This window comes from Coregonus clupeaformis, chromosome 11 (assembly GCF_020615455.1).
Source record: "Coregonus clupeaformis isolate EN_2021a chromosome 11, ASM2061545v1, whole genome shotgun sequence".
In the NCBI taxonomy this organism is placed as follows: Eukaryota; Metazoa; Chordata; class Actinopteri; order Salmoniformes; family Salmonidae; genus Coregonus; species Coregonus clupeaformis.
Window position 1 is genome coordinate 21,691,689 of NC_059202.1, and position 22,239 is coordinate 21,713,927.

At 42.5% G+C, this 22,239-nt stretch overlaps 1 protein-coding gene across 6 annotated transcripts in view; it reads right to left on the reverse strand.

Annotated features, from left to right (window-relative positions):
* LOC121576528 (receptor-type tyrosine-protein phosphatase S) overlaps positions 1 to 22,239 on the reverse strand; it is a 391,473-nt gene that overhangs the window by 323,626 nt on the left and 45,608 nt on the right. The window lies entirely within an intron of this gene.

Below are 22,239 nucleotides of genomic sequence, written 5' to 3' on the forward strand. Positions count from 1 at the left end.
CTGGCCGGAGTATGTGTGTGTGTGTGTATGTGTGTGCCCATGTATGCATATGTGTGTGTATGTGTGTGTGTCTATGCATGCGTGCTTGGCGAATTTGTCTCTCTCTTCTGCGTCACACAACCACTCAATATTGCGTCAATACTTTCAGTAAGTCTGGAACCATTGGCACTACAGTGGGTGTGGAGGCTGAGGACGCTGAGGATGCTCTGCTCACCGGGGGTGGGGGGGTTAGTCAGAGTATGTCCTCATTAAAAGAGAATGAATGCTGTGATAGTGTGATTATGAAAGGTGTCTACAGTCGTGGTCAAAAGTTTTGAGAATGACACAAATATTAATTTTCACAAAGTCTGCTGCCTCAGTTTTTATGATGGCAATTTGCATATACTCCAGAATGTTATGAAGAGTGATCAGATGAATTGCACTTAATTGCAAAGTCCCTCTTTGCCATGAAAATGAACTTAATCCCACTGCATTTCAGCCCTGCCACAAAAGGACCAGCTGACATCATGTCAGTGATTCTCTCGTTAACACAGGTGAGAGTGTTGACGAGGACAAGGCTGGAGATCACTCTGTCATGCTGATTGAGTTAGAATAACAGACTGGAAGCTTTAAAAGGAGGGTGGTGCTTTAAATCATTGTTCTTTCTCTGTTAACCATGGTTACCTGCAAGGAAACATGTGCCGTCATCATTGCTTTGCACAAAAAGGGCTTCACAGGCAAGGATATTGCTGCTAGTAAGATTGCACCTAAATCAACCATTTATCGGATCATTAAGAACTTCAAGGAGAGAGGTTCAATTGTTGTGAAGAAGGCTTCAGGGGGCCCAAGAAAGTCCAGCAAGCGCCAGGACCGTCTCCTAAAGTTGATTCAGCTGCAGGATCGGGACACCACCAGCGCAGAGCTTGCTCAGGAATGGCAGCAGGCAGGTGTGAGTGTATCTGCATGCACAGTGAGGCGAAGACTTTTGGAGGATGGCCTGGTGTCAAGAAGGGCAGCAAGGAAGCTACTTCTATCCAGGAAAAACATCAGGAACAGACTGATATTCTGCAACAGGTACAGGGATTGGACTGCTGAGGACTGGGGTAAAGTCATTTTCTCGAATGAATCCCCTTTCCGAATGTTTGGGGCATCCGGAAAAAAGCTTGTCCGGAGAAGACAAGGTGAGCGATACCATCAGTCCTGTGTCATGCCAACAGTAAAGCATCCTGAGTCCATTCATGTGTGGGGTTGCTTCTCAGCCAAGGGAGTGGGCTCACTCACAATTTGCCTAAGAACACAGCCATGAATAAAGAATGGTACCAACACATCCTCTGAGAGCAACTTCTCCCAACCATCCAAGAACAGTTTGGTGACGACCAATGCCTTTTACAGCATGATGGAGCACCTTGCCATAAGGCAAAAGTGATAACTAAGTGGCTTGGGGAACAAAACATCAACATTTTGGGTCCATGGCCAGGAAATTCCCCAGACCTTAATCCCATTGAGAGCTTGTGGTCAATCCTCAAGAGGTGGGTGGACAAACAAAAAACCCACAAATTCTGACAAACTCCAAGCATTGATTATGCAAGAATGGGCTGCCATCAGTCAGGATGTGGCCCAGAAGTTAATTAACAACATGCCAGGGCGGATTGCCGAGGTCTTGAAAAAGAAGGGTCAACACTGCAAATATTGACTCTTTGCATAAACTTAATGTAATTGTCAATAAAAGCCTTTGACACTTATGGAATGCTTGTAATTATACTTCAGTATACCATAGTAACATCTGACAAAAAATATCTAAAAACACTGAAGCAGCAAACTTTGTGAAGACCAATACTTGTGTCATTCTCAAAACCTTTGACCACGACTGTACACTACACCATTTCCAGATCAGCCATGAATTATCTTTTTGTTGTTGGTGCATTATGATCAACAGCTTGTGGAAAGGGCTATCTCCTCCCTCTATTTATCTTACACCTCCCTTACCCCCCCGCACCGTTACCACGACAACCAGCCAGCAGGGCGACATGATTCCTCATCCTGACGGGAAGTTTGAATTCCAGCCTGGCCAATCATAACAGCTAAAAGGGGTTATGTCTAGTCACCAGTGGAGAGCTGGGGATGGAGCACAGAGAAGAGGAGGAGGAGGAGGAGGAGGAGGAGGGGGCGAAGGATGTATGTATGTGTGTGTGTGTCTGTGTGTGTGTACACGTGTATGCATGTAGGGGGTATGGCAATCTGGGCTGCATTGTGTCCTCCCCCCTCGCAACCCCTACTCTGCTGCCAAGAGAAACGCGCAGGGAATTTGTTTATTGTACGGTATTTATTTCCCGCTGTTGCACTACCGCTCCCCTTCTCTTAAACCCTCCCCCCTCCCCCGTATGAGACACTCCCTCAGCCGGACGCTTCATCCATCAGGCTGAATATCGCTTAGCATTAGCATAGCATCGTATACAGTCTAACTATGCACACAGAGGGTAACGCTAGGCTATCGCTACAGCTAGCAGTGCTGTAACCTCACATCATAACAGCGTGGAAGTGTGCCAAGCTGTCACTGCGGAGAAAGCTAGCATTGAGAGCAGTTAACATGTTTTGGTATGAAACAAGGGCGAGGGCATGTCTCCACTCTCCGGTTTGTTTTCTCATAACCATGTGACATATTGGCATGAAGTTTAGTCACTGCTGAGACAGATGGCCGAGCATCATGGTAAATCGGGAGATGGTGGAAAGCGGATGAAAATGCACTCTTGGTAGATCCTCCATCCTGTGTTTTTCTCTCACTTATTTATTTTTCTTTCTCCAGAACTGTGACAGGCAGACCAATTCTGACATTTTTTTTCACTAATTGGTCTTTTCACCAATCAGATCAGCTCTGAAAAAGAGCTGATGTGAAAATCTCTGATGTGATTGGTCAAAATACCAATTAGTGGGAAAACTATCAGAATTGGGCTGCAGTGTAAACGCAGCCATATAGTCATATTTAGCACAGATTCCTACATACAAACACCACAAATGTCAAGAAACGTGTCTCTGTCAACAAGTGTTGTACTTATAAAGTAAAAATCCCATCTTTACTAGGGGGTTGAATATACTGGAGGAATAACGCCACCTAGTGCTAACGCCTCTGTGTCTGTAGTCTGGATTATATTATGTGTTTGGGCGAGCGTATGCCACCCGTCTCTCCAAATGAGGTTCCCACCCACCCACACACAGACCCACACACACACACACAGACCCACACACACACACACCCTCCACAACCCTGTCTCATCACACCTGACCCCGTGTCCCCTCCGCCCTCCCCCACCCCCCTGTCTCATCACGCATAAGATCCTCTAATATATCGGACAGATAGAGGATCTGTGCTCTTGGCAGTCGTCCTTGTCTACCGGCGGGCAGTCAGCCACTCTCTCATCCCATTTCTCTCTCTATCTCTACAGAGGTGAAATGACATTATCCAAAATAAATAGAAAGAACACCATATGAATACGTTAGACACGGAAACAAATGATCTGTTTAGCGGGTTAACACACTATTGATAGTTTGTTGTAACCGTGTATTGGTGCTAAACCGTGTTATCGGAAGCTAGCATGCTAGTTAGCTATGGCGTCATATGATACGGTGCCCTGGGCGGTTTTCACGGAAGAATACTGTACCAAGTTAGCTAGCTGAATAAACTAAGTTAGTCTATTCCTAGAAAACATTGAACCGCTGTAGTTTACAACAATTATAATGTCTAAAGTGGAAGTTGGGAGAGTTCTCTCGCTTTCCCAGATGTTTAGTCAATTTCATTCCGATCTCCTTTGCATTATTGTAGCCTTTTCTGTAGCCTGTCAACTATGTGTCTGCCTATCCCTGTTCTCTCCTCTCTGCACAGGCCATACAAACGCTTCACACCGCGTGGCTGCTGCCACTCTAATCTGGTGGTCCCTGCGCGCACGACCCACGTGGAGTTCCAGGTCTCCGGCAGCCTCTGGAACTGCCGTTCTGCGGCCAACAAGGCAGAGTTCATCTCAGCCTATGCTACCCTCCAGTCCCTCGACTTCTTGGCGCTGACGGAAAAATGGACCCCTTGACTTTGATGAGGGATAAAAAAATATATATATATTTTAGAATAAGGCTGTAACTTAACAAAATGTGGAAAAAGTCAAGGGGTCTGAATATTTTCCCAACGCACTGTAGATACACATTAAAATACAAAAACACAGTCATGGGAAGCACAAATAAAACATCACAAATCACCCAGAAAAATAGTTACATTCCTCCACGAATAAGTCCCCAGTCAATTCTTAAATTGCCCAAATGGCACCAGAACATCAAGATGAAATGTTTTTTTAATTTTGTTCCAGCAATATGGTGCATTAAAACTAAAATCAGATTTACCTCCTCGGGGGAGACCCTAGGAACCTCAATAGTTAACCAATCCTGTGAACGGGTTAGGCAATTCTGGTGTCTGTACTTCAACAGCAAAGTTAGATAAGACATAAGTTTATGAAGTAGGGCCTTGTAAACAAAAACGGAGTAATGTAGCGATCTACGGGTCTTTAGCGAAGTCTAGCCAACCTTTTGAATAGTATTCATAAAGTATTAATTCCCCTTGATTTTTTTATGTTACAGCAAGAATTTAAAATGGATTAAATTGAGATGTTGTGTCACTGGCCTACAGACAATACCCCATAATGTCAAAGTAGAATTATGTTTTTAGAAATGTTTACAAATTAATTAAAAATGAAAAGCTGAAATGCCTTGAGTCAATAAATATTCAACCCCTTTGTTATGGCAAGCCCTAAATAAGTTCAGGAGTAAACATTTGCTTAACAAGTCACATAATAAGTTGCATGGACTCACTCTGTGTGCAACAATAGTGTTTAACATGATTTTTTAATTACTACCTCATCTCTGTACCCCACACATACAATTATCTGTAAGGTCCCTCAGTCTAGCAGTGAATTTCAAACACAGATTCAACCACAAAGACCAGGGAGGTTTTCCAATGCCTCGCAAAGAAGGGCACCTATTGGTAGATCGGTAAAAATAAAAAAGCAGACATTGAATATCCCTTTGAGCATGGTAAAGTTATGAATTACAGTTTGGAAGGTGTATCAATACACCCAGTCACTACAAAGATACAGGCATCCTTACTAACGTTGCCGGTGAGGAAGGAAACCGCTCAGGGATTTCACCATCAGGCCAATGGTGACTTTAAAACAGTTACAGAGTTTACAGAATGGCTGTGATAGGATAAAACTGAGGATGGATCAACAACATTGTAGTTACTCCACAATACTAACCTAATTTACATTGTGAAAAGAAGGAAGCCTGTACAGAATACAAATATTCCAAAACATGCATCCTGTTTGCAATAAGGCACTAGAGTAAAACTGCAGAAAATGAACTTTATGTCCTGAATACAAAGCAGTATGTTTGGGGCAAATCCAACACAACACATCACTGAGTACCAGGATAGGATAAAAAATTAATGGAATAGAGCTAAGCACAGGCAGAATCCTAGAGGAAAACCTGGTTCAGTCTGCTTTCCAACAAACACGGAGAGGCAAATTCACCATTCAGCAGGACAATAACCTAAAACACAAGGCCACATCTACACTGGAGTTGCTTACCAAGACGACATTGAATATTCCTGAGTGGCCGAGTTACAGTTTTGACTTAAATCTGCTTGAAAATCTATGGCAAGACTTGAAAATGGCTGTCTAGCAATGATCAACAACCAACTTGACAGAGCTTGACGATTGTACAATCCAGCTGTGAAAAGCTCTTAGAGACTTACCCAGAAAGACTCACAGCAGTAATCACTGCCAAAAGTGATTCTAACATGTATTGACTCAGGGGTGTGACTACTTATGTAAATTACACATTTCAGTATTTCATTTTCTGTACATTTGCACAGATTTCTAAAAACATGTTTTGACTTTGTCATTACGGGGTATTGTATGTAGATCGGTGAGAAAAATATATATTTAATCAATTTTGAATTCAGGCTGTAACACAACAAAATATGGAATAAGTCAAGGGGTATGAATACTTTCTGAAGACACTGTATAAGGATGAGAAGTCCGTTTTTATCCTTTAAATGTAGGACCACACCCAAAATGACACCCTATTCCCAATAGGCCTAGCGGTGAAAACTATAATACTATATAGGGAATAGGGTAATATTTGGTCTTTCTAAAACAAGTCAGTCACACAGGTCCGAAAGATGATTAATTATGATTATCTGTTACACTTTACATTCATTAACATTAGTTGATTTATCTTTATTGTAAAGTATTTACCATACTATCATTTACAGGTTTATTATGAATTATTTTTCAGACACTTGTGGGCGTTATGCAACCAGTTAAGAAGGCTGTTAGGATGGAACATGTTGAATTACATCATGATTCATTTAAATAATGACATGGCTTTGTCTGAAATGCCACCTGTTATTCAACTTAATTCTGTTTAACAAATTGGCAGCTCTGATCCAAGTTCTATTCAGCATCCACCCAGTGAGCACAAGACGTTGAAAAAAGATATTTTTAACAAATTTTCAGTCTTTTCGACATCTTGTCTTCATAGGGCATGCACTGAAACAAATAACCAGGCCATCAGTTGGACTCCAGTTGGGTTCAATGTCATTTCAATCAGAAACTTTAATTGAGCATTTGATGCAATTCAAACAGAAGCCAAAACAGAGTTGCCTGGAACTCTCCTGATCACTCTCCAGATCAGTAGGTTTTGGGAAAATTATTTTTCTGCACAGACGCACCCACACACACACACACACACACACACACACACACACACACACACACACACACACACACACACACACACACACACACACACACACACACACACACACACACACACACACACACACACACACACACACACACACACACACACACACACACACACACACACACACACACACACACACACGGTTTGTTGAAAATCTTACACAGACTGACGAGCCACTCCACAGCCACTCTGACTCAAGTTTCCTTAGGGGGCCTGTTTTGCGCCGATAAATGCAACAGCACCCATTATATTAGCTGGCTCTCAGCAAAGCCCTGAATAATAATTACCGCTGTGTTTGTCAGCCTGCCTTAGACTGTCTCCGCATCTCCCCTCCTTCTGGGATTGGGGTGGGAGGTGGGGGATTTCAATTAGAACCCCTGCTCTTCTAAAGTCTCACCACCCTGTTCACTAAATCACAACTTCAGACTGAAGGTAGGTATTATCATATTAATATTGTAATAAATAACGTCATTGTAACGTTATTCAAATGTTATTAGAACACCTGCCACTCTCCGCGTTCACTAAATCACAACTCCAGACAGACTGGAGTAACTGTTCGTGGTAGCAGCAATAGTGATTTATTTCAAATGATAAAATAGAAATTTGACGAACTGACTAGTTGGAAAGGTGGCATCCTATGATGGTGCCATGTTGAAAGTCACTGAGTTCTTCAGTACGGCCATTCTACTGCCAATGTTTGTCTATGGAGATTGCATGGCAGTGTGCTGGATTTTATACACCTGTCAGCAATGGGTGTGGCTGAAATAGCCAAATCCACTAATTTGAAGGGGTGTCCACATACTTTTGTATATATAGTCTATCTATGGGGCGGCAGGTAGCTTAGTGAGTAAGAGCGTTGTGCCAGTAACCGAAAGGTCGCTGGTTCTAATCCCCGAGCCGACTAGGTGAAAAATCTGTCAATGTGCCCTTAAGCAAGGCACGTAACCGTAATTGCTCCTGTAAGTCGCTCTGGATAAGAGCGTCTGCTAAATGACTAAAATGTAAAATGATGTATAGCCCATGTAACGGATGCTCTGGCCTAAAAAATTATGGCATGTCATACTCTTTTTGGCCTGACAGCATCAAATACATGGGCTGTATATAGTAAGACAGAGGGGCACTGTTTCGCTCGCTCGGATGCTTTCTCCAGTGAGATAGTTTCAGCCACTTGCGAATGGAAGGAAAGTGCACTGTTCAGATACTTCTGGCCAGGTAGTGTATTTATTATTCCTCTACTCTGCCTATGTGACTGTGTTAACTGGGGTCAGTCCATCTGCTGATGCCCTTCAGTGGGAGGCTGGTGACATTGGATTGGAAGCCGTATTTGGTCACTGATGTGTCCCTCGGCTAGGGGGACTGGACACAGCAGAGGATTAATTACTATAAATCATCTCTTTCTCACACACACACGCACACACACGCACGCACGCACGCACGCACGCACGCACACGCACGCACACACACACACACACACACACACACACACACACACACACACACACACACACACACACACACACACACACACACACACACACACAAACACACACACACGTGTTTATGACTGCTCAGACTGTTGTGTCCAGCTTTCGGCTTTTTATTTATCCATCCATCTCCATCTTCTCTCTCTCTCTCTCTCTCTCTCTCTCTCTCTCTCGCTCTCTCTCTCTCGCTCTCTCTCTCTCGCTCTCTCTCTCTCTCTCTCTCTCTCTCTCTCTCTCTCTCTCTCTCTCTCTCTCTCTCTCTCTCTCTCTCTCTCTCTCTCTCTCTCTCTCTCTCTCTCTCTCTCTCTCTCTCTCTCTCTCTCTCTCTCTCCCTCTATCTCTCTCCCTCTCCATTGCTCTATTTCTCTCACTGTGGAGGGCAATGGCACCCATCAAATGGAATCGAGGGGACCGAGAACAAGTCTGTAAACTCACCCTGTGGTGGAAATTGGGACACAAGTCCCCCCTATTTAATGGATGCTTTCAGATATTGACAGTTAGTTGAACATTCCAGCAAACCTCTGTCTAAGACAAAAAACTAACCTAAAATCGGGGAGGGGAGGGGGGTAGGCGAGGGGAGGTGGTTGATGTAATTTAATTTATTATTACTATTATCTGCATGGAATTCCGAAGCTTCCGAGAGCTTTGACCTCTCCAACGCTGGACCAGGGGTTTGCAAAGCCTGGATCATCCCCTCTAATCTGCACTCATTAAAGGGATATTTTAGGATTTTGGCAATGAGGCCCTTTATCTACTACCCCACAGTCAGATGAACTTGTGGATACCATTTTTATGTCTCTGTGTCCAGTATGAAGGAAGTTAAATGTTGTTTTATGAGCCAATGCTAACTAGCGTTAGCACAATGACTGGAAGTCTATGGGTATCTGCTAGCATGCTAACATATACCCATAGACTTCCAGTCATTGCGCTAACGCTAGTTAGTAATTGTGCTAGCGCTAGTTAGCAACTTCCTTCAAACCGCAGAAAGACATAAAAATGGTATCCACAAATTCATCTGATTCTGGGGAAGTAGATAAAGGGCCTCATTGCCAAAATCCCAAAGTATCCCTTTAAGGATGAGCTGCATGATAATGCACCACCAACCACCATCACCCTCTACCCCCATCCACCCTCTGACCGGCCTCCCCATAAGTGGCGGCTTTGATGGCAAATGTAATAAATTACTGCAGATCATTAAGTGTGCCACTGCTGGCTCAGTAAATAAAGCACCCACACACACCAGAATTAATAAGGATTATAGTGATTGGAGTGAAAATACCTGTTTTTAGTGTGGGGGAAGAGGAGGGACGTTTCGTCAACCAAGGTTAGCTTACGGTAAGTAGTACACTGCACTGTACTCACAGGGAATGTGTTGTTTTCAGAGATGGGAAGGGGGAAGAGGTTGAGATTTAGAGTTATGGGTTCACTGGGTTGAGAGAGCTTGCTGTAAGTATGCAATACGGCAATCTGACTCTCGTGTGCCCATTTTTACCCACTTCAAGTATGCTTCCTTCCTTCTGTAATCCCAATATGCCCTTTTAATATAGGTCGGTCCACCAGAGGAGCAGGTCATGAGAGATATTGGACTTCAAATACATTCCAAGGGACCTCTCATCTCCTCCCAAATCTACCCATGATGCCCTGAGGTGAACAACAACAACACCGTGCAGGTACCTTTCCCTCAACTTCCTGGTTTCTCCAAAATAACTCCCCTCTCCACCGGGGAGTTTAGATAAATTACAGCTACGCTATCCTCCAAAGATGTGATCTTGGTTCCTGAGCAGCAAATTAAACATTTAAACCTATTTAGCAAGGTGGCCCAGCGTAACTTGAAGCAGTGTGGTCGGGAGGCGCGATATTCCATCAGCGTAGTGTCACACCATCCCTCTGAGTAATGACGCCAGTTGCCCGACTTGTCCACTAACCAGCGAGCGCCGGGCCACAAGAGAAAGATGTGCCACAGTTTAACTCAGCCATAATTGATCTTAGTGACATGTTTATTTTTAAACCCCCTTCTCTTCCGCCTCATTGTCTTCTTGAAATGCCCGGCACATTCCAATAAAGTGCCACCACTGGGCCTATTACTAAGACAGAATGAGGCAGGGCTCCTGACTTCTGTGTGCCTGGAGGAGAGAGCATCTTTTATACCATTCCATTGGAGAGAACCATGATGTTTAAAAATGAGATAGTTTTAAAAGCACAAGGACAAGGTGAATAATGAGGATGAGGAAACAGATCGGTCATTACATAAAATAACTACAAGTACTGAGGTAAAACTGAGGTCAACCCCGCAAAAAGCAGTCACATACTCATAACTATTTAGACAGAGATGTGATTCATGTCTGGTCAAAGTAAAATAGGTTAGATAACACAATAATGCAGTAACTCTCAACTGTCACGAAAGCCACCAAATCAATTAATTTACATTCAAATCCTCCATAAATACCTATACCACCAGCAAACAGCCTGAATCATACATTCATTTGTTTCCAACAAAATACCAACTAGCCATGCTAGCATGCTAGCACAAAGTGGTAAACTACCTGCAATTTACACCAGCCGCTTATTAACAATCAATAGAGACTTAATGAGGGTAAAGAATTGCTTCTTAAGTTTGCTCACGATACGTCCAAGATGAAAAAAGAAACAGATAATTAGTCTGGAACTCCTTACAAAAAACATAATCCAAAATAACAGACGTGGTGTAAACGTCTGCATCCCAAATAGAACCCTATTTCCTATATAGTGCATAACTTATGAGCAGGGACCATATGGTCAAAAGTTGTGCACTATATAGGGAATAGGGTGCCATTTGGGACACAGATGTTTATGGCCAAAAACTAGTGCACAATATAGGGAAGCAAAAAGTAGTGCACTATATACGGCGCCATTCTGCCATTCTAATGTCTTCCTTTATTACGTCAGCGTTGTAAATAAAGGTGATGGGGAGGATACAGGGGTTTAATAGAGCCAACCTGACAATGAACCCGGAGAAAGTGTTTTGTCCGCCCTGACCTTCATTACCAGTCTATTCATCCTCTCTCCTCTACTGATAAATCAGGATCCCTTCTGTTGTTGCTTCCTCCCGGCCATGTTGGAACAACTCCCTCTACCTGCTTTTAACAATCACCACATCGTAGAAGAGGCAAATGTATGTGCTTTTCGAATTCATTACTCTTGGCTTTTTAGTGGTGGGCCAGGCCCATAAACACAGATGTGGTCTGAGTAAGAGAGTGGTCTGAAAAGAAAGGAGAGTGGTCTGAAAAACTCTTGCAGTGAATAGCAGGGTTGGGGTCAATTTCCTTTTTGTTTCAGTCAATTCACTTCAATGACTGAATTGAAATGGAATTGATCCCAACTCTGGTGAATAGTTACAAAACCATGTGTCTGTGCCTGATTACAACTCCCAGAATGCACCTCTCTAGCTGTGGGCGGTGGAGGGATGAGACTGAAGGCTAACCTTAGTCTCGGAGAGATTGTGATAGAAGTTCTCCAGTGCACAGGGTTTCCAGATGGAAGGTTTTTTTTCTCTAATGAATCAGAGTTAAAACACAGAAGGTGGCGCCGGGGGCCTCTTAAACTGACCACCAGGCAGGAGGACTGAGATGGAGAACAGGGAGACAGCTGGGAAACACGGTTCCCACACCCTTTAGGATGTCCATGGGAGGCTGTTCCCAGTTTACCCCCAGATAGAGTCAATGCCCTAGTTGGTGTCAGTGTCCCAGACAGAGTCAGTGTCCCAGATGGAGTCAGTGTCCTAGACGGAGTCAGTGTCCAAGACGGAGTCAGTGTCCCAGATGGAATCAGTGTCCCAGACGGAGTGGGATTTCTACAGAAAACATCTAATTACCATTCAGATTAGCTTTACTGTGACTGCCAAACAATAGACAATAGAAGTGAGTTTGTGAGATGTTAAATGGTTCAAAATAAGGTGTGAATGAAATAACTGCTAGTACCAATGTGAAGTAACCAATATTATCCAAGGAATTTGCTTTCAAAGTGAAGGGAACTGAGTAGGAGCAGGATGAAATGACACGATTACCACCACTATTTGTCAAAGATCTTGAACTAGAATGACATTTGTAGTTAGACATACCTAACTAGAACTGTCATGCTAGTTAGGACCAGTGGTGGAAAAAGTACCCAATTGTCATACTTGAGTAAAAGTAAAGATACCTTAATAGAAAAGGACTCAAGTAAAAGTGAAAGTCACCCAGTAAAATAATACTTGAGTAAAAGTCAAAAAGTATTTGGTTTTAAATATACAGTACTTAAGTATCAAAGGTAAATGTAATTGCTAAAATATACTTAAGTATCAAAAGTAAAAGTAAAAGTATAAACCATTTTAAATTCCTTATATTAAGCAAAGCAGATTGCACAATTTTCTTGTTTTTTAATTTATGGATAGCCAGGGTCACACTCCAACATGAGAACGAGGAATCTTTTGGGGAGTGGGAGAAAAGGGCATATACGGCCTTCATCTGTGGTGGAATAAACAGATAAGTAAAACATGGTAAGGAATTACTTCTCTCATCTGCCTGCCTTAAACGCTGATACATCTAATCCTGGATATCTAAGACAATAAAGAAAAAAAATAAGCATTGTCCATTCATGAAAAAGATACAGCTCTGTAGTGGGACAGGCTGCTCTGTAGTGGGACAGGCTGCTCTGTAGTGGGACAGGCTGCTCTGTAGTGGGACAGGCTGCTCTGTAGTGGGACAGGCTGCTCTGTAGTGGGACAGGCTGCTCTGTAGTGGGACAGGCTGAACAGAGGCGTACCTGGCTTCTCTGTAGTGGAAAAGGATGAACATGGAGCATCATCAAAGGCTGGCCTTCCAGTAACAGGCTCATTGATTGGATAATAGTGATCTTTGGCTCATGATGACTTCTATTACCACAGCGCTCAGCTTGAGGACAAACTCCAAGCATTCTCTTTTCTCTCTTCTCTCTACTCTCTTCCTATCCCTAAATTGATTGGATGATGCAGCGAGGGAGAATCCTATACTTGCTTCCACGGTCACTTAATTGTTTGGGGAACATCGTATTTCAACCACAGTCCAACTCTTCCCCAAGAGCTGCTTTCTTTAAGAGTAATCATTATGGTGTTTAGAACGACTCTTCCCATCCCCAAGAGGTGCTTTTCTTTAAGAGTAATCATTATGGTGTTTAGAACGAGCCACTAGGCACAATGAAAATGCAACTAGGTCCAACAAACCGAGGCACAAACAGAGGCACAATCCGGGGGTATGGCGCATGATGGAAGGAACAGAAGGAACCAACCCCAGAGAGAAATGGAGCGAGCGGCTCATTTTCATCGTCCAAAGTCCCTTGCGATTTATCGATCCTAGAATCTCACCAAGGCTTTGTTTGAAGGAGTAGTGAGTAAAACGCGCAGACATCAAAGATCTACTTAGCTGTGTTCGAATACTCATACTAACCGCACGAACTATTTGTGACATAAATTGAGTATATAGTATGCTTATTGGGCATGGTATGGATATAGTTAGAATGCCAAAAGTTCCTGGATGTCGCACTACATTTGCCAAAATACGAAGTATACAAGCAGTGGACACTATTTCCGTTTTTTAGGGCCCATAATGCAATTCTTCTGAAAATGGGCGTGGCTTCACAACATTTTCAGATTTGAAGAAAATGGTGGAAAATATACAGCCGAAGTCCAACGAGAGCGGATACAAATTAATTGCTTTAACTAATTATGACAAATGTTAAGAAAATGTTGAGCAATGTAATAAAGTAATGTCTTTTCAAATAAGTTACCTTACACGTTGTTGGCTGACAATTTCTTAGCTAGGCTATCCTTACGAACCGCATAGCATAGCATTACAGCAGTATGTACCGGTATGTTAGCTAGCTACCTAACTTTACTTGGCTACTAATACATCGAACTTGTCAGTATATTAACTAAACTCAGCAAAAAAATAAATGTCCCTTTTTCAGGACCCTGTCTTTCAAAGATAATTTTAAAAAATCCAAATAACTTCACAGATCTTCATTGTAAAGGGTTTAAACACTGTTTCCCATGTTTGTTCAATGAACCATGAACAATTAATGAACATGCACCTTGTGGAACGGTCGTTAAGACACTAACTGCTTACAGACGGTAGGCAATTAAGGACACAGTTATGAAAACTTAGAACACTAAAGATAACTTTCTACTGACTCTGAAAAACACCAAAAGAAAGATGCCCAGGGTCCCTGCTCATCTGCGTGAACGCGCCTTAGGCATGCTGCAAGGAGGCTTGAGGACTGCAGGCATGGCCAGGGCAATAAATTGCAATGTCCATACTGTGAGATGCCTAAGACAGCGCTAAAGGGAGACAGGACGGACAGTTGATCGTCCTCGCAGTGGCAGACCACATGTAACATCTGCACAGGATCGGTACATTACGAAATCCCAGAGCGCACTATGGCACTCCAGATTGAATTTAATAACACACCCAAAGTCGTAAAATGTCTAGCTAGTAATTTGTCATGCTAACAAGCTAGCAAGAGGTTGCATAGCAACAGCATCAACTTCCGGTAGACAGGAGAAGCGCTAGTACGCTCAACTGAAAGGATACGTTAATTTACAGTATACTAAACTGAACTAATAGTATATAGTATGTAGTATATACTCATTAAGTATGTAGTATACAGTATGTTAGTATTGGTATTCGAACACAGCTCTTGTTTTTTATATTTGCAGTCTCTTTGCTTTTTGTCTCTTTCTTTTCTCCTCACCGTTCTGTTTAAAGATGTGTATCTCTCAGCGTTCAATCTGAATGCACTTAAATAGAATTTAAGAGAAATAGGAAGAAACCACTTTAAGAAGTAAGCGGGGAGGCAGCTAATAGCCTTCTGATCAGCCAGCTATTCTTCTTCGCCTGACTATCGACAATATGAAGTTGGCAACTTTGCAAATAAAGGGACATTCTGATTGTGTGTTAACTAAAACATACTGCTGCGTCTTAGAGTCAAGCCCACCTTTTATGTATTCCACTTGGCTCCCCCAATTTGTCCCCTTATGAAAGTTGTAATATATATCTCCCTGACGTACCGTAATATATGACCTCGATGTACCGTAATATACAGTGGGGAAAAAAAGTATTTAGTCAGCCAACAATTGTGCAAGTTCTCCCACTTAAAATGATGAGAGAGGCCTGTAATTTTCATCATAGGTACACGTCAACTATGACAGACAAAATGAGAAAAAATATCAATTTTTTTCAAATTCCAGAATATCACATTGTAGGAATTTTAATGAATTGATTTGCAAATTATGGTGGAAAATAAGTATTTCATCAATAACAAAAGTTTCTCAATACTTTGTTATATACCCTTTGTTGGCAATGACACAGGTCAAACGTTTTCTGTAAGTCTTCACAAGGTTTTCACACACTGTTGCTGGTATTTTGGCCCATTCCTCCATGCAGATCTCCTATAGAGCAGTGATGTTTTGGGGCTGTCGCTGGGCAACACAGACTTTCAACTCCCTCCAAAGATTTTCTATGGGGTTGAGATCTGGAGACTGGCTAGGCCACTCCAGGACCTTGAAATGCTTCTTACGAAGCCACTCCTTCGTTGCCCGGGCGGTGTGTTTGGGATCATTGTCATGCTGAAAGACCTAGCCACGTTTCATCTTCAATGCCCTTGCTGATGGAAGGAGGTTTTCACTCAAAATCTCACGATACATGGCCCCATTCATTCTTTCCTTTACACGGATCAGTCGTCCTGGTCCCTTTGCAGAAAAACAGCCCCAAAGCATGATGTTTCCACCCCCATGCTTCACAGTAGGTCTGGTGTTCTTTGGATGCAACTCAGCATTCTTTGTCCTCCAAACACGACAAGTTTTTTTTTAACCAAAAAGTTCTATTTTGGTTTCATCTGACCATATGACATTCTCCAAATCCTCTTCTGGATCATCCAAATGCACTCTAGCAAACTTCAGACGGGCCTGGACATGTACTGGCTTAAGCAGGGGGACACGTCTGGCACTGCAGGATTTGAGTCCCTGGCGGCGTAGTGTGTTACTGATGGTAGGCTTTGTTACTTTGGTCCCAGCTCTCTGCAGGTCATTCACTAGGTCCCCCTGTGTGGTTCTGGGATTTTTGATCACCGTTCTTGTGATCATTTTGACCCCACGGGGTGAGATCTTGCGTGGAGCCCCAGATCGAGGGAGATTATCAGTGGTCTTGTATGTCTTCCATTTCCTAATAATTGCTCCCACAGTTGATTTCTTCAAACCAAGCTGTTTACCTATTGCAGATTCAGTCTTCCCAGCCTGGTGCAGGTCTACAATTTTGTTTCTGGTGTCCTTTGACAGCTCTTTGGTCTTGGCCATAGTGGAGTTTGGAGTGTGACTGTTTGAGGTTGTGGACAGGTGTCTTTTATACTGATAACAAGTTCAAACAGGTGCCATTAATAAAGGTAACGAGTGGAGGACAGAGGAACCTCTTAAAGAAGAAGTTACAGGTCTGTGAGAGCCAGAAATCTTGCTTGTTTGTAGGTGACCAAATACTTATTTTCCACCATAATTTGCAAATAAATTCATTAAAAATACTACAATGTGATTTTCTGGATTTTTTTTCCTCAATTTGTCTGTCATAGTTGACGTGTACCTATGATGAAAATTACAGGCCTCTTTCATCTTTTTAAGTGGGAGAACTTGCACAATTGGTGGCTGACTAAATACTTTTTTTCCCCACTGTATGGCCCCGATGTACATGACAAAGTGAAAACAGGATTTTAGACATTTTTGCAAATGTATTAAAAATAAAAAACAGAAATACCTATTTACATAAGTAAACAGAAATACTTATTTACATAAGTATTCAGCCACTTTGCTATGAGACTCGAAATTAAGCTCAGGTGCATCCTGTTTCCATTGAGCATCCTTGAGATGTTTCTACAACTTGATTGGATTCCACCTGTCGTAAATTGAATTGATTGGACATGATTTGGAAAGGCAAACACCTGTCTATATAAGGTCCCACATTTGACAGTGCATGTCAGAGCAAAAACCAAGCCATGATATCGAAGGAATTGTCTGTAGAGCTACGAGACAGGATTTTGTTGAGGCACAGATCTGGGGAAGGGTACCAAAAAAGGTCTGCAGCATTGAAGGTCCCCAAGAACACAGTGGCCTCCATCATTCTTAAATGGAAGAAGTTTGGAACCATCAAGACTCTTCCTAGAGCTGGTGTATAAGGCGTGTAGCGTCATACCCAAGAAGACTCAAGGATTTAAACGCTGCCAAAGGTGCTTTAACAAAGTACTGAGTAAAGGGTCTGAATACTTATGTAAATGTTATATATAAAATTCTGATTTGTCATTATGGGGTATTGTGTGAATTTGATCAATTTTAGAATAAGGCTGTAACGTAACAAAATGTGGAAATAGTCAAGGGGTCTGAGTACTTTCCGAATGTACTGTATGGCCCTGATGTACCGTAATATATGGCCCAATGTACCATAATATATGACCCCAATGTACCGTAACATATGGCCCCGATGTACTTTTTTTTATGCTGCTGCTACTCGCTGTTTATTATCTATTATCTATGCATTGTCACTTTACCCCTACCTACATGTACATATTACCTCAATTACCTCGACTAACCTGTACCCCCTGTATATAGCCTCATTATTGTTATTTTATTGTTGCTCTTTTATTTGTAACTTTATATTGTTTCTCTTTTATTTTTAACTTTAGTTTTTTTAGTAAATCTTTTTCTTAACTCTTATTTTTCTTAAAACTGCATTGTTGGTTAAGGGCTTGTAAGTAAGCATTTCACGGTAAGGTTGTATTCAGCGCATGTGACCAATACAATTTGATTTGATTTAATATATGGCCCTGATGTACCGTAATATATGGCCCTGATGTATCGTAATATATAGCCCCGATGTACTGTAATATATGGCCCCAATGTATTGCAATATATGGCCTTGATGTACCGTTATATATGGCCCTGATGTACCGTACTATTTGGCCCCGATGTAACATTATATTTGGCCCCGATGTATCATTATATTTGGCCCTGATGTACCGTCATTGACACATCCAGAAATATTTTAGTTTCACTACATGTTACCGGCTTGTCCATCGCAGTGATGGCCACCCGTTAACACCTTGACAAATGGCTTCCCTCCCCCTCCTTCAATAACCAATATTTCTCTCTCTGTATGGCTGTCATAATATTTGATGGTATTATGTGTTACTATATCACCACACACCTGAGCACATTAACCAGAATGGGAATGTGAATAGCTATGGAGGAGTCATCGATGGGAAAGGGTTTTGTATGAGGAACAGGGGGCCCTGTTTGAATACATGTCAAATGCATCCTTCCTTCCTCCCTTTCTTGAGGTAATCACATGGTTTCTACCCCCATTGCTCTCACCAATCTTGCTGTGATTTCCACAAGGAAAGGAAAAGAGAAAGAAGGGTGCCTTTGAACAGGGCCCAAGAAAAAGCTGCATGACCCTCAATGGGGAAGAGGAATCTGGGGCTAGAGCTGCATTCCCTTGCTGTGTGTCCTCCCCTCCCCCAGCTCCTCCCCCAGCTCCTCCCCCTAGTTATCACCTGTCAGTGGCTGGTGCACAGGGACAGGTAATATACATACAGAATCAGCACCTGAGAGAGAGGGGCCTCTTCTGCCACGTTCGCAAACAGGCGCCAAGCTAGCTACAGTGAGGGAAAAAAGTATTTGATCCCCTGCTGATTTTGTACGTTTGCCCACTGACAAAGAAATGATAAGTCTATAATTTTAATGGTAGGTTTATTTGAACAGTGAGAGACAGAATAACAACAAAAAAATCCAGAAAAACGCATGTCAAAAATGTTATAAATTCATTTGCATTTTAATGAGGGAAATAAGTATTTGACGCCCTCTCAATCAGAAAGATTTCTGGCTCCCAGGTGTCTTTTATACAGGTGACGAGCTGAGATTAGGAGCACACTCTTAAAGGGAGTGCTCCTAATCTCAGCTTGTTACCTGTATAAAAGACACCTGTCCACAGAAGCAATCAATCAATCAGATTCCAAACTCTCCACCATGGCCAAGACCAAAGAGCTCTCCAAGGATGTCAGGGACAAGATTGTAGACCTACACAAGGCTGGAATGGGCTACAAGACCATCGCCAAGCAGCTTGGTGAGAAGGTGACAACAGTTGTGGAGTTGCAATGATCATGAGAACGGTGAGGAATCAGCCCAGAACTACACGGGGGGATCTTGTCAATGATCTCAAGGCAGCTGGGACCATAGTCACCAAGACAGAAAATTGGTAACACACTACGCCGTGAAGGACTGAAATCTTGCAGCACCCGCAAGGTCCCCCTGCTCAAGAATGCACATATACAGGGCCGTCTGAAGTTTGCCAATGAACATCTGAATGATTCAGAGGAGAACTGTGTGAAAGTGTTGTGGTCAGATGAGACCAAAATGGAGCTCTTTGGCATCAACTCAACTCGCCGTGTTTGGAGGAGGAGGAATGCTGCCTATGACCCCAAGAACACCATCCCCACCGTCAAACATGGAGGTGGAAACATTATGCTTTGGGGGTGTTTTTCTGCTAAGGGGACAGGACAACCCACCGCATCAAAGGGACGATGGACTGGGCCATGTACCATCAAATCTTGGGTGAGAACCTCCTTCCCTCAGCCAGGGCATTGAAAATGGGTCGTGGATGGGTATTCCAGCATAACAATGACCCAAAACACACGGCCAAGGCAACAAAGGAGTGGCTCAAGAAGAAGCACATTAAGGTCCTGAAGTGGCCTAGCCAGTCTCCAGACCTTAATCCCATAGAAAATCTGTGGCGGGAGCTGAAGGTTCGAGTTGCCAAACGTCTGCCTCGAAACCTTAATGACTTGGAGAAGATCTGCAAAGAGGAGTGGGACAAAATCCCTCCCGAGATGTGTGTGCAAACCTGGTGGCCAACTACACGAAATGTCTGACCTCTGTGATTGCCAACAAGGGTTTTGCCACCAAGTACTAAGTCATGTTTTGCAGAGGGGTCAAATACTTATTTCCCTCATTAAAATGAAAATCAATTCATAACATTTTTGACATGCGTTTTTCTGGATTTTTTTTGTTGCTATTCTGTCTCTCACTGTTCAAATAAACATACCATTAAAATTATAGGCTGATCATTTCTTTGTCAGTGGGCAAACGTACAAAATCAGCAGGGGATCAAATCCTTTTTTCCCTCACTGTAGCTCTCCCTGCAAACCGTAATCACACAGGGGTTATTTGCCTTGCAACCCATCATTACATTTACGTCACTTATCCAGAGCGACTTACAAATTGGTGCATTCACCTTATGATAGCCAGTGGGGTTATATCATCACAGTGGGACACTATAAACAAACACTGTACATTTACATTTTAGTCATTTAGCAGAAGCTCCTATCCAGAGCGGCTTACAGTTAGTGAGCACATACATATTTCATACTGGCCCCCCGTGGGAATCGAACCCACAACCCTGGCGAACACCATGCTCTACCAGCTGAGCTACACGGGACTCCCTGTACAAGTGGAAGAGCTAAAGCGAGGAGAGATACAATCTGTCTCACAGTTGGTTCACAGGAAGAGAGAGAGAGCAATGGGTGCAGGAAAAAGGGAAAACTCATTTCCAGAATCTCTAGAGATACAGTAGGTGTGTTACTGTTGTGGCTGTCATGTACTGTATGTTTCTACTGGTTTGATGCCCTTTGTTGCATTTGTATGGTTGTATTTTGTTCTGCTGTGGCTAAAGGCATCCGCATACTAGGTTCGGTTTGCTCCTAGCAGAACTCGGCTAGGCGAAGTGAACGTCTGTGCCGCGCATGCTCCCTTAAAGGCCCAGTGCTGTCAAAAATATACTTTTCTTGTGTTTTATATATATTTCCAGACCATGAGGTGGGAATAATACTTCGGAATTTTGAAAATTATGATAATGCCCTTTTAGTGTAAGAGCTCTTTGAAAAGACAACTTGAAAGTTTAGCCTGTTGTGCTGGGATGGAGTTTTGGCCTGCCTGGTGACATCACCTGGTGGTAAATTAGTTTAAATCCTAGCTAAATTCTTGCTTGAGAAATCGCTCTTTGCTAAGTAGCTATTTTTGTTTCTTTTAGACGGTTTTAATTGAAAACAATCACAGTAAGGTACTTAATTGTTAACCAGAAATTATTTGATATTGAGATAAAAAAATAGCTGCATTGGACTTTTAAAAGACCTTTGCTTGAAAAATAAGAAAAAAGCGGCAATATTACAGTATTCCCCTCTTCAGATGCTGTAGCAACAAGTACACTTCCTCAAAATGGTCCGAATTAATCTAGCTCAAGAAATTAAATTAGCAGTTTTTGTCAAGGAGGCACAATTTTACATCTGACTATGATGTTTGGTGCAGTATTTCTCAAGTGAAAAAACGTGTAGGAAAACTAGTAATCTGTCGTTGAATGACAACAAACACTTCATTGAATAATCCCTACTGTTGATCAATCACCGACGAAGGGCCAAAGACTTTTGCTAACGAACTTCACAAGTCTCAATCATTTTTTTGGGGTGTGCTCGAACAGCTGAAAAAAACCCCTGCTGATTGCTGCCGAACACCAAAAACGAACAAAAATGTCACAACATTTCATCGTAATATATGCGTGAAGTGTTTTTCGACTGGGAAGCAATACGGTAAAGGCCATGTACAAACAAAAATACAGTAGCATACAGTGTGTGAAGAGCCGTGCCTAAAGCTCCTGTGTTGATGAAGCATCGTAGCTACTGCACTGGGCGAAAAGGGTCAATATCAGGGGATACCTTTATCTATATATATCTGGATATCTGACATTTGATTAGATATAAGGAGTAGACATTCTCCAGATACGCATGTCCTTAACTTCATATACGGCGCTAGGATATTCTCCGTAATGGGACAGTTTCTACATGCATCCCAATCCAGACCTCAGAAATCACTCTGCTAGAGTATGAGTCCAGGGAG